The sequence below is a fragment of the Taeniopygia guttata genome, chromosome W, assembly GCF_048771995.1.
Source record: "Taeniopygia guttata chromosome W, bTaeGut7.mat, whole genome shotgun sequence".
Taxonomy (NCBI): domain Eukaryota; kingdom Metazoa; phylum Chordata; class Aves; order Passeriformes; family Estrildidae; genus Taeniopygia; species Taeniopygia guttata.
The window spans coordinates 13,215,938-13,232,147 of NC_133064.1; the positions used below are offsets into that span (position 1 = coordinate 13,215,938).

The 16,210-nt window shown below is 50.6% G+C and overlaps 1 long non-coding RNA gene across 1 annotated transcript; it reads left to right on the forward strand.

Moving 5' to 3' along the window:
* The first annotated feature begins 594 nt into the window (after nucleotides 1-594).
* On the forward strand, nucleotides 595-10,103 carry LOC140682126 (uncharacterized). The gene is made up of 4 exons (XR_012053381.1): nucleotides 595-710; nucleotides 6,467-6,541; nucleotides 7,356-8,751; nucleotides 9,725-10,103. It is a non-coding gene; the product is annotated as an uncharacterized lncRNA (long non-coding RNA).
* Nucleotides 10,104-16,210: the final 6,107 nt, after the last annotated feature.

A 16,210-nucleotide genomic window follows, 5' to 3' on the forward strand; every position in this document is an offset into this window, starting at 1 on the left:
AAATGGGAGGGGGAGGAGGAGGGGTAGCGGGGGGTGGGGGAGCCGGTAGGATCACGTTCGCCGCCATGATCCTGCAGCGTCTCCAGACTATATTTCTCTGAAAGACCACGTGTTAGAGGGGAATAAGGGGTGGGTGAGGGGGTTTCAGGGCTGGGATATTGAGGAGGTGGGCAGGAGGGTGAAAAGGGAGTATTTGAGCTGTGGTTCTGCGTTCGAATGCTTTTTTCTGCTTCTAAAATCTTTTTTCGTGCTTGTAAAATTATCAAAATACATTGAGAAGCTTTATGTTCACCATTTTCGACTTTTAAAGTTAATATCTGTCCAATTTGGTCCCAAAAAGAGGGCGAATTCAGTTCTTGCCCAGTTAAATTTGGTATTTCTGCTGTCAGCCAGCACACGAAATGCAGGAGAAGCTTGTTAGACAATGATACATTGTTTAAAATATTGCTAAGGTTTGTTAGTGTGCCCTTTTGTTCCAGCGACAGTTTTGTACTCATTATTTTAATCGTATCGCTGGTCTAATCTGTCCAGAGTTAGTAACACAGCACAAATTATTTAAATTTCCCTCCATGGAAATCCGAGCAGGGGGGGCAGGGGGAGGGGCGCTTGTTCCGCCGCTTGCCGGAGCTCCCTCCCATCACTTCTCCCCCCAGGAACGTTGGTACTCTCAGACCACCGGTTCCACGCTGTCTCGCAGAGGGTCCCTTGCGGTATGCTCTCTTTCCCCCCTGCTTTCCCTTATCCCAGCTAGCTTTGGGGGGAAGGGGAGCACGGGCAGAGCTTCCGCTCCTCCCGCTGAGCCCTCGCGGGCTTTGGGCGGGGCTGTGTGGGTCTGAGAGCAAGCAGCGAGTCCCATGGCGAATTAAAGGAGAGAGCCTTTCTCCAGGGGGCAGAATTCCTTTTAATTGCACCCCAACGGGGAGAGAAAAAATTCGAAGGGGCCGCGGTTTGCCGGGCCGATGTTTGTCTGTGCCGCGCCGTGGCCGCGAGCGGGGTGGAGCGGCGCGCGCCGGAGCCGGCTGGGAGGAAGCGGCGGGCGGCTCGAGCGGGGCAGCGGCGGCGGGCCGGTGCCTGCCAGGAAAAAAGCGGCGGGTGTGCCGCGCCCGCAGATTAAGTACGGGACAGGGGAAAACTGGGGCAGCCAATGGGGTAGCGCCACGGGGGGCTCTGAGGGCAGTGGGATGCAGGGGTACATCCAATGGGGGCTGGACAGGTGGAGGGTCCCAGGTCGTCTGCCTATCGCCCGGCTTCCCGGGTGGAAGATTCCAGGTGGGGGGAAGGGATACTGAGTGACAGACAGGCATCTGGGGTAAACACAGTGACTTGGCATTTTCTCGGGGACAACAAACCACGGGGAGAGATGGGAAGACCCGGGGGGGGGGGGGGTCGTTACATAACCGGGGATACATGGAACAAACTTATACAAAATACAAATGTGGTAAAACATATAAAAACACAACTCTACATCTCCCCCTTCTATTGTTTAAAAAGAAAAGAACAGAAAATAACTTAAATGGGAGATTTGCAGTCCTGTTTCCCATCGTTGAACCTGATGTCCTCTGGGTGTTCTTCTTGGTTCTTTTCTGGATGTTCGCGTTGAGCGGTGTCAGCTCTGATGGGACGGCGAAGATGGCGTGGTTGATATGCATGGTGGAGTTGATGGCCTTTAAACTTTTTAACAACACTAAAACTTATAATAAGAACAATGAGTGTTAACAGCAACATAAGTCCCGTTTCTGAAATGGATTGGATTCAACCCATGAGACTTCATCCTTCAAAGCGACCTCTGCCAGTCACTTGCGAGAGGGATGAAGCTTACGTCTGAAAAAAAACTAGAACATTAATCAGCATTCTAGGGAGGGGAGGTCTAAATCAAAAGGGAAGAGCGAGTCTAGGGAAGTGGATGGTGAAAGGGAAGACTCTGAGAGAGAAAGTGTTGAATTGAAAAGGAAAGGGGGAGACTTTCTCCATCTGCGGAGGGCTGCATGCCTCACCTGAGGATCTTTTTTCTTGTCGGTCTGGATTTGGGCACATATGGCAGGACAAATTTGGATGGGACCCATCTCAGGCCTGAGGGCGTGGACACGCAGGCGTATCCCCGTCCCCATGTGACTAACTCATGGGGTCCTTCCAGATGCCATGTCTCCGGATCTTTGATGATCACTGGAGGTTTCTCCCTGACCTTGCTTTGCTCATGGTTGCCAAAGTGCCTAGTGATTGGCGGGTTGAGGTTTTCAAAAGAACAGTTTAAGAAATTCAATGTGAAGAGGGCTCGCGCGAGTCGAACTTGGGGGGACTCAACTTTCATAGTTGGTGTCTGTTGTTTTAGCATACGTTTAAGACTCTGGTGAGACCGCTCCACCACGGCTTGACCTGTCGGGGAATACGCGATGACGGTTTTATGCTCTATTCCCCATTGCTGCAGGAAGCTGGCAAACTCCTTGGATGTGTACCCAGGGGCATTGTCTGTTTTTATTAATTTTGGGACGCCGAGCATAGCGAAGGCCTGTATTAGATGCTTTTCGGTGTCTTTGGCCTTCTCCCCTGTGTGGGCAGAAGCAAAGACGGCCCCAGAGAAAGTGTCTACGGAGACATGGACGTACTTCATCCTCCCAAAGCAATGGATGTGAGTAACATCCATCTGCCACACTTTGCTAGGGTTAGCCCCTGAGCTGACCGATGGTAGGGGGAGCGATTTACAGGACGGGCAGGTGGCTACAATGGCTCTGGCCTGGTCACGGGTGAGGTGGAATTGCCGGACCAGCCCGGGCGCATTCTGGTGGTAAAACTGGTGGCTGATCTTAGCTTGCTGGAACTTATCTGGGAGCGGTGCTACCTGTGCCGGGGCGGCAGCGAGAGAGTTGTCACGCCGATTGCCCTCGGCCAAAAACCCTGGTAAGTTGGTATGTGACCTGATATGCATCACGTAAAAGGGTTGCTCTCGGTGGGAGACTAACTTAATCAGTTTCGAGAGCAACTTGTGCAGGGCCTCGTTGGACACACCCTGCAGGACGGCATCCTGCGCTCTAGACACTACGCCCGCTACGTACGCCGAATTGGTTATCAAATTAAAAGGTTCAGAGAATCGCTCAAAGGCTCTAACGACAGCAGCCAACTCAGCTATTTGAGGGGAACCTTCCACCTCAATAATATCTGTCCCCCACTGCTGCGTCTGGGGATCTTTCCAAGTTATTACAGACTTGTGAGAACTTCCGGACGCGTCTGTAAAAACTGTTAATGCTTTGAGTGGCTTTTTGCTCTGAATTCGTTTGATAGACAATGCAAATTGAATTTCTGATTCGAAAATTTTGTGGGCTGGTCTCAAAACTGAAATTTTGCCTGTGTAGCTGTCTAGAGAGAACTGAAAGGATTCATTTTCCTGTAGAAGGTGTTCTAGCATGGCCTTGGTGAATTGGCCTGATTCCAATTTGATGGGAATGTGAATTCATTCAAAGTCACATCCAGCTAACTCTCTGATCCGAGCTCTTGCTTTGCGGATCAGTTCCGCTACTAACTCCTGTGGCCTTGTCATTCTCTTGGACCGATGGTGACTTAGGAAGACCCATTCTATGATGGAGAGTGGGTCCCTTTGGTCTTGGCCCTTTCCCTTCTTTGGGGTGTCTGTCCATTGAAATATCACACCATGGAGGTGCGGCAGTCTGCCCAATATGATGAATTTAAAGGGCAGGTCCGGATCGTACCGGTGGGCTCGTCTGGCAGACATTGTCTCCTGGACCTTAATCAAAGCTGCTTGGGCCTCTGGGGTGAGCTCCCTGGAAGAACTCGGCTCCTCCCCCCCTTTCAATAAATCGAAAAGAGGGGCTAGGTCTCTGTTTGTAATACCTAACCATGGCCTCACCCAGTTCAAAGAACCGCACACCTGCTGGACGTCTGCTAGGGTCCGAATTTTGTTTTTGATGGCCAATTTTTGCGGAACAATGGTCCGCTTGTTAATTTCCAAACCCAGGTATTTCCAGGGTGGCATCTTTTGAATTTTGTCCTCTCGCAGCTCAAACCCTGCAGCAACCAACGCATCGGTTGTCAGGTTAAGCGCGTGTGTAAGGAGATCGTCGTTGGGAGCACAAATCAAGATATCATCCATATACTGCTGGATGATCACGCCCTCGGTGGCTGCATGGACGGGGGTCAGCAATGAAGCAACGTACCGCTGGCAGATGGTGGGCGAGCATTTGAGGCCCTGAGGCAACACTCGCTAATGGTAGCGCTCCATTGGGGCTTCTCGGTTGGTGAAAGGAACCGAGAAGGCAAAACGTGGCGCGTCTTCAGGGTGGAGGGGAATATGAAAGAAGCAATTTTTTATGTCAATTACAGCCAATTCCCAATCTTTTGGTAACATTGTGGGGGACGGCATCCCTGGTTGGAGGGGACCCATATTTTCAATCACATTGGCACGAAGGTCCTGAAGAAGCCGCCATTCGTCTTTGCCACGTTTTTTCAGGACAAAGACAGCGGAATTCCAAGGAGATGTTGTTTCTTGGACATGTCCCTTGGCAAGTTGCTCTGCCACGAGCTTTTGGAGCGCTTTTAATTTTTGTTTATTGAGCGGCCACTGCTCTACCCAGATTGGAACATCAGAAAGCCAATTTAACTTTTGGGTAGGACGCTCCTCAGTGACCGCTGCCCGAAAAACCTGGGGGGTAGGAATGGTCAATGAGACCCCCCAGTGGGCCATTAGGTCCCTTCCCCACAGGGGCTCTGTGTAATCCAGAACAAACGGACGCAGGTAAGCTGTCTGTTTGGCCCCTCAAATTTGATGATGTTTTTTGATTGTTTTGCCAATTGTGCCCCTCCAACACCTTGAATTTGTCCAGCCACGTCCTGCAACTCCCAACGCGACGGCCAATCCCGTGAGGGAATGACCGTGACGTCTGCCCCTGTGTCCAAGAGGCCGTTAAACTACTTGTGCTCACTGCCATTCCACATGTAACACACGATTTTGGGTCTTTCCTTCCCGATTACCTGGGCCTGACACACCTCGTAGATTTTCTCTGCAGTTTTCATCCATAGGTCTTCTGGGTAGACAGGGGCCCCAGATGCAGGTATGGCTTGGGCGATGATTTGCCCTTTGGGAAGGTAGACTAGCGGGTGAGCACAGTGCAGCCACAGCACCAGGTGTTTAGGGTTTGCAGATGTGAAGTTGGGTGCAATAGTGATGTTGAGTGGCGTGTATTTTGTGTCCCCAAGGACGATGTACTTACTGTGGAGTCTCCTCCAGGTCCCTGGGTCCTGTGTGTCGACCGTGACAAAATGCCAATTGCTATCCCTGAGCAGCAGAGGCTCGGTTAGGGCCAACCTGTATGGAAAGAAGTTGGACTGGGTGTTAAGGATTGGCCTGGGATGGTCGGGGTCCCGACCAAGCCATGCCTGTGAGATGAAATTCCCGACTCCCCCCACGCAGGCTGGTTCACCAGCTCTAGTTCCCCTAGTGTCCAATCTAGTGATGTCATTTCTGGTAATAGAGTCCTTGTCCTCAGGTGGGTATGCTGATGTGTTGTCCCTCCTGCCCCCTGATGTTATGTTTCCCACCAAATTTGTGTCCTCACACAGGGAGGGACTGCGCTGGGAAATTAGTTTTTTGGTTGTTCCCCTGGGTTGGAGGCACCTTGCGGTTGGTTTTGGTTCTTAAAACGTAAGAAGTCCTCTTTGAGGGGGCAATGGTATACCCAGTGTCCTTTCTTATTGCAGAGGTTGCAGGGTTTTCCCGGGTGGTAACCTTTGGGGGGTGGCCCTGAGAAGCAGCGCGCAGGAGCTGGGGTCATGGATGGTGTGTGGGCTTTGGCGAAGGAGACCCTCCTTGATGGCGTTCGGGGAGTCCCCTGAAGGTCCTTTGATGGTAAGGTGACCTTTTGAGCGCACACGTCCAGCATGTCTTGGAGTGTTGGCTCTGGGTTGAGGGGAAGGCTCAGGATCACCTCTCGGCAGGCTTCATTGGCGTTCTGGAGGGCAATTTGCTTCACCATGCCTTGCCTCAATCCCTCCTCTGGAATCTGGGCTTTTGCTGCCCTGCACAACCTATCTATGAAACTAATGAAAGATTCCTGTGTCTCCTGCTTAAGAGAGAAACAATTAACAACAGGACCACTGGGTCTTAACTTAAAGAATGCTTTTTGTGCCGCCTTGGCACTTGCTGACAGTGCCCCCCTTGGGATCTTTTCGGCCTGCGTTGTTGCCATGTCCCAATCCCCCATCCCGCGCAGATGATCAATGGACAACACGCCCCCATCGGTGTCAAAGGAGGTCTCTCCATTGGCCCAAAGGTGGGGTAATAAATCTCGTACTTCCCGCCTCCATGCGGATTCCCATACCAAAAACTCGGCTTGAGTAATCGAGCACGAAAAGAGAGTGCGCATGTCAGCAGGGGGTATACTCGTTGGAGGAGAGCGTGGCTTTTAACAGTCCCCTAAAGTATTCACTTTCCTGGCCAAACTCCTTTTGGGCTTTGCAGAGATCCTTAATTACCGACTGTGCGAGGGGTCTGCCCCTCTGCTGCGGTGTAGAGGTGACCGGCGCAGCAGAAAAGGTAAGCGGGGATTGTAGCAGGTCGCGGCTTCCCTCCCCCCGGAAACCAAGGCGTGGGAACCAGAGGGAGGAGGCAGGACCAGGGCCAGGGGGTGTGGCAGGTGGTACATCACCCCTAGGGGTGGGGTTGGAGGGAGGACTGCTGAATGATTCATTAGGGGAGGTGCCTGAAGGGGGTGGAGAGTAGGAGTGGGTGGAGAGGTCTCTGGGGTGGGAGGGGTTGGCCGTAGGGCGAAAGGGATTGTTGGGAGACAAAGCACGGGGGGTGGGGGATGCCATGCGGTCCCCTCCATCTTGTGCCCTGGGGTAGGGAAGGGAATCATTTTGGGAAAGGTCCGGGGAAAGTCGTGGAGAGGGATCTGGGGTCTTAAAACTTACAACTTTACTACTATGGAGCAGGGCTGTACAAAGAGAGGGGCTTTGGGGATAGGAAGAGTGCAGAGCAATGCCAGCACTGCCCTGCGAGGGAACCCAGGGGTTAACAAAGGGGCCAGAATCTGCCTGCGGCGACTGCCGGGATGCCTGTCTGAGAATCTCTGGGCTGTGGCGAGAGGGAGAGGAGAGGGGGCTGCATTCGCCCTCGGGTGGCTCTGGCTTCCCTTTGCTGTTATTTTTAGAATATTTCTAATTTGGAGTGCCAGATAAATGAAAATTGAGAGGGAAGGGTCCTCTTTTCGGACGATTTCCCTTCCAACTCGGTCCCAGAACTGAGTTTGGTATAAATTTGCCTGCGATATATCCTGGAAGGACTGTAGAAGCCACTGGGCGAAGAGTCTAACATCTGACTTTTTAAACCTTTTTTCTCTCCCAACTAGAATTCCTATAATTCGAACATAAATTCTCTGCTGCGACACTGACAGTTTAGCACCCATCCTGCCGATTTTAAAGCGTGTCGCAAACTTCACGACTGGTAAAATAACAACAGAAAATAGAAGACCCCTTTTCAGACGCCAGGTACCTATCCTTACACGCTCCCTGCAGCAGGAGAACAAAATGTGGGATCTTATCGCCCCCTTGTGGGAGAAAGAGAAACCCACCCCAAAAGGAGCAAGGTGTGCCCAGCCCCGGGGGCCCCTGTAACTTACAGCGGGTCCAGCGAAGTCAGAAGGGTAAACGAAAAGTCCAGCTGCGAAGTTTTCGCCGTGAGTGGACGGAACTCTGGCGGTGCGAACCGAAGCTGCTGGTCCAATCCTCCTGGAAGCCCTGGGCTCACTAAAACGGAGCCTCGGCTTGCGGAAGGTGTTGTACTGTCCACAAGGTAAAATCCACCAGTCTCTGAGGGCTCGGTGGTCCTTCGTCTGTGTGCTTGAAGCTCTCAAGCCGCGCGGTGGGCGCCACAACTGTGGTATGCTCTCTTTCCCCCCTGCTTTCCCTTATCCCAGCTAGCTCCGGGGGGAAGGGGAGCGCGGGCAGATCTTCCGCTCCTCCCGCTGAGCCCTCATGGGCTTTGGGCGGGGCTGTGTGGGTCTGAAAGAAAGCAGCGATTCCCGCGGCGAATTAAAGGAGAGAGCCTTTCTCCGGGGGGCAGAATTCCGTTTTATTGCACCCCAACGGGGAGAGCAAAAATTCGAAGGGGCCGCGGTTTGCCGCGCCTATGTTTGTCTGTGCTGCGCCGCGGCCGCGGACGGGGCGAAGCGGCGCGCGCCGGAGCCGGCCAGGAGGAAGTGGCGGGCGTGCTGTGCCCGCGGATTAAGTGCGGGACAGGGGAAAACTGGGGCAGCCAATGGGGTAGCGCCACGGGGGGTCTGAGGGCAGTGGGATGCAGGGGTACATCCAATGGGGGATGGACAGGTGGAGGGTCCCAGGTCGTCTGCCTATTGCCTGACTACCCGGGTGAAAGATTCCAAGTGGGGGGAAGGAATACCGAGTGACAGACAGGCATCTGGGGTAAACACAGTGACTTGGCATTTTCTCAGGGACAACAAACCACGGGGAGAGATGGGAAGACCCGGGGGGGGTCGTTACATAACCAGGGATACATGGAAGAAACTTATACATAATACAAATGTGGTAAAACATATAAAAACACAACTCTACAGTCCCTGGCACCCCCTCTCGCAAGCAGCTCCCCGCAGCCACTATGGTAACTCCTCCCAGCCAGGCGCAGTCCCGGGTGATGCGAACGGAGAACTCACCAAACTGTGAATCGTGGGATTCGTCTGTGAATTCCTCTGGGGGTCCCTCTCCAGCCGGCTCGCCTGGGGTACTCAGGTGAGGTCCCCGACTTCTCCCTGTCACTCAAAGACTTTAAAGGCAGCTAGAGTACAAGGGGAGTTGACTGTCCCAAAACCTATTGAAATTCACTGAGATAGGGGGTCCAGCTTCTTCGTGGGTTCAGAGGCAGTACATGTTCGGGCGCCAGCTGTAGTTTCCCCCCCTCACGCAGCCCCCGGAGAATCCGACTAGCTCAGAGATAAGGGGCTGTGAGGGGAGGAATCTCAGGAGAGGGGATAGGTAATCAAAAGAGGCTCTTACCCCAGGAGGTTGGTACAGCTCTCTTTATTCTGTGGTGTCCATGGGAGAGCGGGGCAAAAAGAGAGGGAACAGGAAATGTCAGGGGGTCTATATAGGTTTTGGACAGGGTGGGCTTTCCTGGCCCTCTGCCAACCCCGTTGGGGCAGGAAGGAGGGGTCAAGGGGTTATCTTGATCAGAGTCACAGGGTCCTGGTGTAAGCGGGGCAAAGGGTGCCCATGAGCTCACTGAAACAGGATCCCTTACATGTGTTGCCTCCGCCATTTCCGCTTGCTCCCCCACCGTTTGCGGCTGCACCACTCAATCTAGCCCCTCTGCTGGCTCCGACCCTGCTGGTAAATTTGTCTGCCCCAGTTCCAGCCACCTGGCCCATGGCCACTCCACTGGCCGTGTGGGGGGTCCTGCCTGCCACGTGGTTTGAGGTCACTGTTATGAACAAAACAGCCTTGCTGGGACACTTGGGCTTGAGCTAACTACTGACACTGAAATGTTAATTAGATAATTGCTTCTGGGAATCACCTACACCCCCACCCACACTGCCATTCTAGGACTGGGATGCAAATAGAGGAGCCTGTGGAATCATGGGAGGGGGCTTTGGGGATGAAAACACCCCTAAATGGAAGGCTGGGCACAGTGGAGGGGCCTGGATGGGTGCGCTGGTTGGGGAAAAGGGAACCACATCCCTAGTCTATGTCTAACCTGTCACCATAGCCTCCAGAGGACTAGACTGGACTGGGCTGTGGGAAGCAGGAACAAAGGAGCAGCTCTTCCTGGTGTTACCAGGAGGAAAGGAGACGGGACTGCGGCTGCTGGACTTAGGCAGCAGGCTCTGCACATCCCCTCACCCTTCGGCTACCAATGTGCCAGGAGGAAAGGAGAGAGGACGGTCGGTCTGCTGATTGGGACTTCAGCTACAGACTGCACACCTCTTCACCTCCGGCTACCAGTGTGCCATGAAGACTTCAGGGAAAGACTCTGCATGCCTTATCCCCCTTCGGCTACTGGAAAAAAGCTACAACAGTGGGGGCGAGCTCCATGTCGAGCCCCCTGCCCAGCTGATCTTTTTAATAAAAAGCTGAACATTAATAAAGGCATAAACCCTGTTCTTTACAATTTTGAGGGCTCGGCCGGGGATAGCCACGCATGAAGAGGACATCCGGAACGTGGAGGGACAACGGAGGGAGACGAGTGAGTAAGTGTGTGAGATGGGGGCTGGCACCTCAGACCTCCGTGTAGTGAGAGGGACCCACTAGTACCAGGTTTTCAGACTCCTGCGTAGTGGCCGGCCGGGAATAGGGGGAAGCAAGTGGAACAGAGGAGTGACTGAGGACTCTCCTTAGAGGTAAAGGCCCTCTTGTGGGCATGTGGAGATTCTCTAGGAATAAAGTAAGTCCCTGGCAATCAGGGCAAGGAGATTGTCCACAGCAGGGCAGGTGGGATGCCCCTGGCAGGTGGGGATGGATGTCCTGGCAGGCAGAAGTGGCAAGTCCCACCAGGAATGGGGATGTTCTGGCAGGCAGGGCATCTTCTGGCAAGCTGGGGGCAGGTCCTGGCAGGCAGAGAGCATGTCCTGGCAGGCAGGGGGCATATCCTGGAAGGCAGGATCATGTCCTGTCAGGCAGGGCATGTTCTGGCAGGCAGGGGGCAGGTCCTGGCAGGACGGGGACATGTTCTGGTAGGCAGGGGGCATGTCCTGGCAGGCAGGGGGCATGTCCTGGCAGGCAGAGTAAGTAAGCAAGTAAAGAAGTGGGTAGAAAGGCAAGCAGGCTAAGCCTAGTAGGAGTCAGGCGAGGGGAATTTGTGACAGTATCCAAACCTGACCCCTGACTGGATTGACCTCTTCCTTCCAAAAAAAAAATTCTCTTCCCATGTCAAACCATGACAGGGTTTTAAAATCACGAGATTTAGGGTTAACAAAAAAAAAATAAACTTAGTAGGCTTTGGACAGGTAAATACCTTTAGCACAGGGAGAATGAGTACTATGTAGCTAGTACATGATAATTGATATAATTGTTTGATGTGACGACTGTTTAGTAATTAAATATAATTACTGTTTAATCAGAAAGTACAATCATGTGAAACTGTGGTCATGGACCTAAGAAAGATTACGATAAACTCATGTCAATGTATACAATAGAACAATGTAAGTTTAATAATTAATGTGTAAGTTATACAACGATAGGGTATAAAATACGTTCAGCTCGAAACCTATGGCGGAGTCAGATCTGAGTTTGTACTCCGACTCCCAGAGCTCTTAATAAAAGCACCTGCATATAATCATATCCCGTGATTATGTGTTTCCGAACGCTAACAACACTGTCGGGTCAGATGAGTAATAGTAGCATATAAATTCCTGGCAACGATTCTTTCTATCAAATAGGTGTTCAGGGCAGCAATTCCCCGGTGTGTTTTCTGGTGTTCCTCCCTGACTAGTAACCACAACAAATGGGAAGGGATTACTAGTTTCTTGTTAATAGTAGCCCACCTCCCTTTGTCACGCATCCCTTTCTGATCTTGGATTATTTTTTCCGTTTTTATTCTGTCTTACTGTTAGGAAAATAAGGCCTTTTTGTTCATAATATAGAGTTTTTACATCCATAAAATAGAATTTTTACTTAGAGTTTTCACTTGTCTGAATATGTTCTCATTTTGCCAGGCATTCCAGTGGGTATCTCTCAAGGACAATTCCGTTACAAACTGTTTTAGGGAGTTGAAACTGATTTAGGGAGTTGATGTTGCTAGGCACCTAAGCACCTAAGCGAGTATCTTTCAAGGACAGTTAGTTCCGTTACAGACTTAGCAAAACATGTACTCTTGTGGAATGCAAGTAAACGTGCCTAGAGATAACATTTCTTGTTTTGAGAGGATTCCCAGATCACAGGGACAACCTTGAGGAAGACTACTGGCCTTCATCCCACGACCACCAAGAGGCAGAAAACGACCACCTAGCAACAGGGTGCACCTGCGCAGAAAAGACACCAGAACGTCACACATCCGGAAGAGAAGACCCAATAAGTTGGGGGGGAACGGGGGACGAAGGCGCAGTAGTTGGAATGACTGCCGCCCAGCGCTGATTTGCTTTCATTTCCTACCATTAATAAATCTTTTTAATTGGATTGGAAAGCCTATTGTGCTCGTTCATAACAATTTGGTGCCGTGACTCGGATCGGGGATCTGGGGAACCTCTCTCTGAGAGGGGCGCCACGATTCCGCTCCTTTGAGCGGACTCAGACCGGGGTTTCTACCCTCATCCCGACCGACGACCCTAAAAGCCTAGAAAGCGAAAGCAAAAAAGGGAAGCGGGCCCAGGGTACCCCTTAAATTTTGTGCACAAAGTCCGGACGAAGACGCAGGACGCGTAAGTATAGAGGGACCCGTCCGGGCGGGGTTCGGGATCCTGGAGTACGGCGAGTGTGTGTGTGAATGAGAGGAGAACTGGCAGCCGGATTCTCCAAGTGAGTGTGGACCCTTAGTAGTGCGTTTTCCAGAGCTCGCGAGGGCCTGGGCCACGAACCAGGGGAAGCGATTGTGCTGTCGTGAGTGATTGAAGGTACTCCGGAGGACATGGGGCAGGGGAAGAGTAAGAGTAAATCCCCCTCCCCGGTGGGGGTAAAACTTCCCCAATTCCTAAGGATAGTCCCTTAGGGTTTATGCTGGCAAATTGGGAGCACTTTCCAGGAGCACCTGGGAAGGATAAGGCAAAGATGATACACTATTGCATAGAAGTATGGGGAGGACAAGAGATTTCTAAAGGTGTTTTTTGGCCCATCTTTGGGTCCTCAGAGGACTGGGTAAAGCAACTGTTAAATGGTTGGATAAACACTAAACAACCTTCTAACCCTGAGGAGAGTGCCTATGCCCGAGTCTGGACAGAAAAGCCGGAGGTGCTCGTGTTTAAACTCTCGGGGGTTTCAGGAGGAAAGAAAAAGAAGGGGCGAGCGGAAGAAGTAATTATTGCACCCCCGCCCTACATTCCCCCTGCGCCAGATGCACCCCCTCCTCCTCCACAATCGGATGGGGAAGAATCAGACTCAGACTCTGATCAACCCTCAGGCTCGCGTGGTCCTCTTACCCGAAGTAAGACACGAGGCAAACTATTTCCTTTAAGGGAAATGCCTATGGGGGGACCACAGCCGGGGATTGGGTTTATTTCGGTGCCCTTGAGTTCAGGGGATGTTAGAGACTTTAAGAAGGAGATGGGAAATTTGTTAGAAGACCCCCTGGGCGTGGCAGAGCGGGTGGATCAATTTTTAGGTCCTAATATATATACTTGGGAGGAATTACAATCTATACTTAACATTTTATTCACGGTTGAGGAAAAGAACATGATAAGAACTGCCGGAATGCGGGTCTGGGATGCCAAACCCGCACATGCCCAGCACCCGGCCGATACCAAATGGCCTCTCCAGAATCCCAATTGGAATAACCAGGATCCGGCCCATAGAGCTAACATGCGGGACTTTCGGGCCATATTAATTGATGGCATAAAAGAGTCCGTTCCTAGGGGCCAGAATATAAATAAAGCATTTAATGACAGACAAAAGAAGGATGAAACCCCCACTGAATGGTTAGAGAGGTTAAGGAAAAGTTTTCAGCTGTACTCGGGGTTAAACCCGAATGACCCAATGGGACAGGCAATTCTTAAAGTCCAGTTTGTCTCTAAGTCCTGGGATGATATTAGGAGAAAGATACAGAAAATGGATGATTGGCAGGACAGGGATTTAGCAGAATTATTGCGAGAGGCACAGAAGGTTTATGTCCGAAGAGAGGATGAAAGTCAGAAGAGACAGGTGAAAATGATGGTTGCTGCGGTGAGGGAAAGTAGGCGGGCGGAGGAAGGACAGAAGAGAGTCACTCGGAATAGGGAGGGTGACAAGGGAAAGGTAGGAGAAAGGGTGTGTTATTATTGTGGTAAGAAGGGACATTTCAAAAAGGAGTGCAGAAGGAGGCTTAGGGACGAGGAGGAGTTCAAAATCGAATAGGGGAGTCAGGGGCTCTACTTTATGGGGACCGGGAAACATCAAAAAGAGCCCTTGATAAAATTGAAGGTGGGTCCCCAGGGCCAGGAAATAGATTTCTTGGTCGATACGGGGGCAGAAAGATCTACTATTCAATTTCTGCCTCAGGGCTGTAATTTATCGAAACAGACAGCCACGGTAATAGGGGCTAAGGGGGAACCATTTGAAGTACAAATTATTAAAGGGGTAATGGTAGAATCGGGAACTAAAATGGGGGTGGGTGATTTCCTATTAGTTCCTGAAGCGGACTACAATTTGTTAGGGAGAGACTTGATTGTTGAATTAGGAGTTCAAATTGAAGTGGTAGAGAAGGAGTTAAAGATTAGACTCTGTTCCCTCCGTTTAGAAGACGAAGAGAAAATAAACCCTGAAGTATGGTATAATCCAGGGACCGTGGGCAAATTAAATATAACCCCATTTACAGTAAAAATCAGGAATCCCGAGGTCCCGGTAAGAATAAAACAGTATCCAATTTCACTAGAAGGGAGGAAAGGGTTAAAACCTGAAGTTGAAAGGCTGTTAAACAAAGGACTGCTAGAACCATGTATGTCGCCTTTTAACACCCCTATACTCCCGGTAAAAAAGGCAGATGGATCCTACCGATTGGTGCATGACCTTAGGGAAATCAATAAGAGAACCGTAGCTCGGTTCCCAGTGGTGGCAAACCCCTATACTCTTTTAAGCAAACTGGGACCTGAGAACGAGTGGTATAGTGTTATAGATCTGAAAGATGCTTTTTGGGCTTGCCCTCTGGACGAGTCTAGTCGAGATTATTTTGCCTTCGAGTGAGAAGACCCTGATACAGGGAGGCGGCAGCAACTTCGGTGGACTGTGTTACCCCAAGGGTTCACCGAATCCCCCAATTTATTCGGGCAAGCCCTAGAACAAGTTTTACAAGATTATAAGACAGCCTCAGAGGTGAAACTAATTCAATATGTGGATGACTTGTTAATAGCAGGGAACGAAGAAGACAAAGTCCAGGAGGAGAGTATCAAGTTATTAAATTACTTAGGATCAAAGGGGTTAAAAGTCTCCAAAGCGAAGTTACAATTTGTAGAAGAGGAAGTTAAATACCTGGGACATTATTTGAAAAAGGGAGAAAAGAGGATTGACCCAGACCGGGTGCAAGCAATTCTGTCTCTCCCTCTACCACAAAATAAACGACAAATTCGTCAAGTATTAGGACTTACGGGATATTGTAGACAGTGGATTGAAAACTATAGTGGGAAAGCAAGATTTTTATATCACAAACTTACCCAGGATGGTCACCTTAAGTGGACAGAAGAAGAAAGATCTAAATTTCAAGAATTAAAAGAGACTTTGGTCCACGCTCCAGTCTTGAGCCTCCCGGACCTAAAAAGACCCTTCTTTTTATTCGTTAATACCACAGATGGGGTAACGTACGGAGTACTTACTCAGGATTGGGCAGGGAAAAAGAAACCTATTGCCTATCTATCTAAAATCTTAGACCCCGTGAGTAGGGGATGGCCTAGCTGTCTGCAAATAATTGCAGGGTGTGCAGCGCTAGTAGAAGAGTCACGGAAAATCACTTTTAATGCTACTTTAAAAGTATTAACTCCACATAACATACGGAGTGTGATGCAACAGAAAGCAGATAAATGGCTATCTGATGCCAGGCTCCTGAAATATGAAGGGATTTTATTAGAAACCCCTAATTTTACCTTAGAAACCACCACTCTGCAAAATCCAGCCTCCTTCCTTTTCGGAGAGCCCGAAACTGAATCACTGATGCACGACTGTGTAATCACTATAGAAGAACAAACCAAAATTAGACCTGACCTAGAAGAAGAGGAATTAGAAACTGGAGAGAAATTGTTTGTTGATGGATCATCCAGAGTAGTCGAGGGTCAAAGAAGATCAGGATATGCCATAGTGGGGGGGCCTGACCTAGAAGTAATCGAATCTGGAGCCCTAGACAAAACATGGTCAGCCCAAGCCTGCGAGATATACGCTATCCTAAGAGCCTTGGAGCTATTAGAAGGAAAAGAGGGGACCATCTATACAGATTCTAAATATGGATACGGGGTGGTACACACTTTTGGGAAATTATGGGAAGAAAGGGGCCTCGTGAACTCACAGGGAAGGGACTTAATACATCAGAAACTAATAGTAGCCCTCCTGAGGGCTTTGAGAGGCCCTACAAGGATAGCGGTGGTCC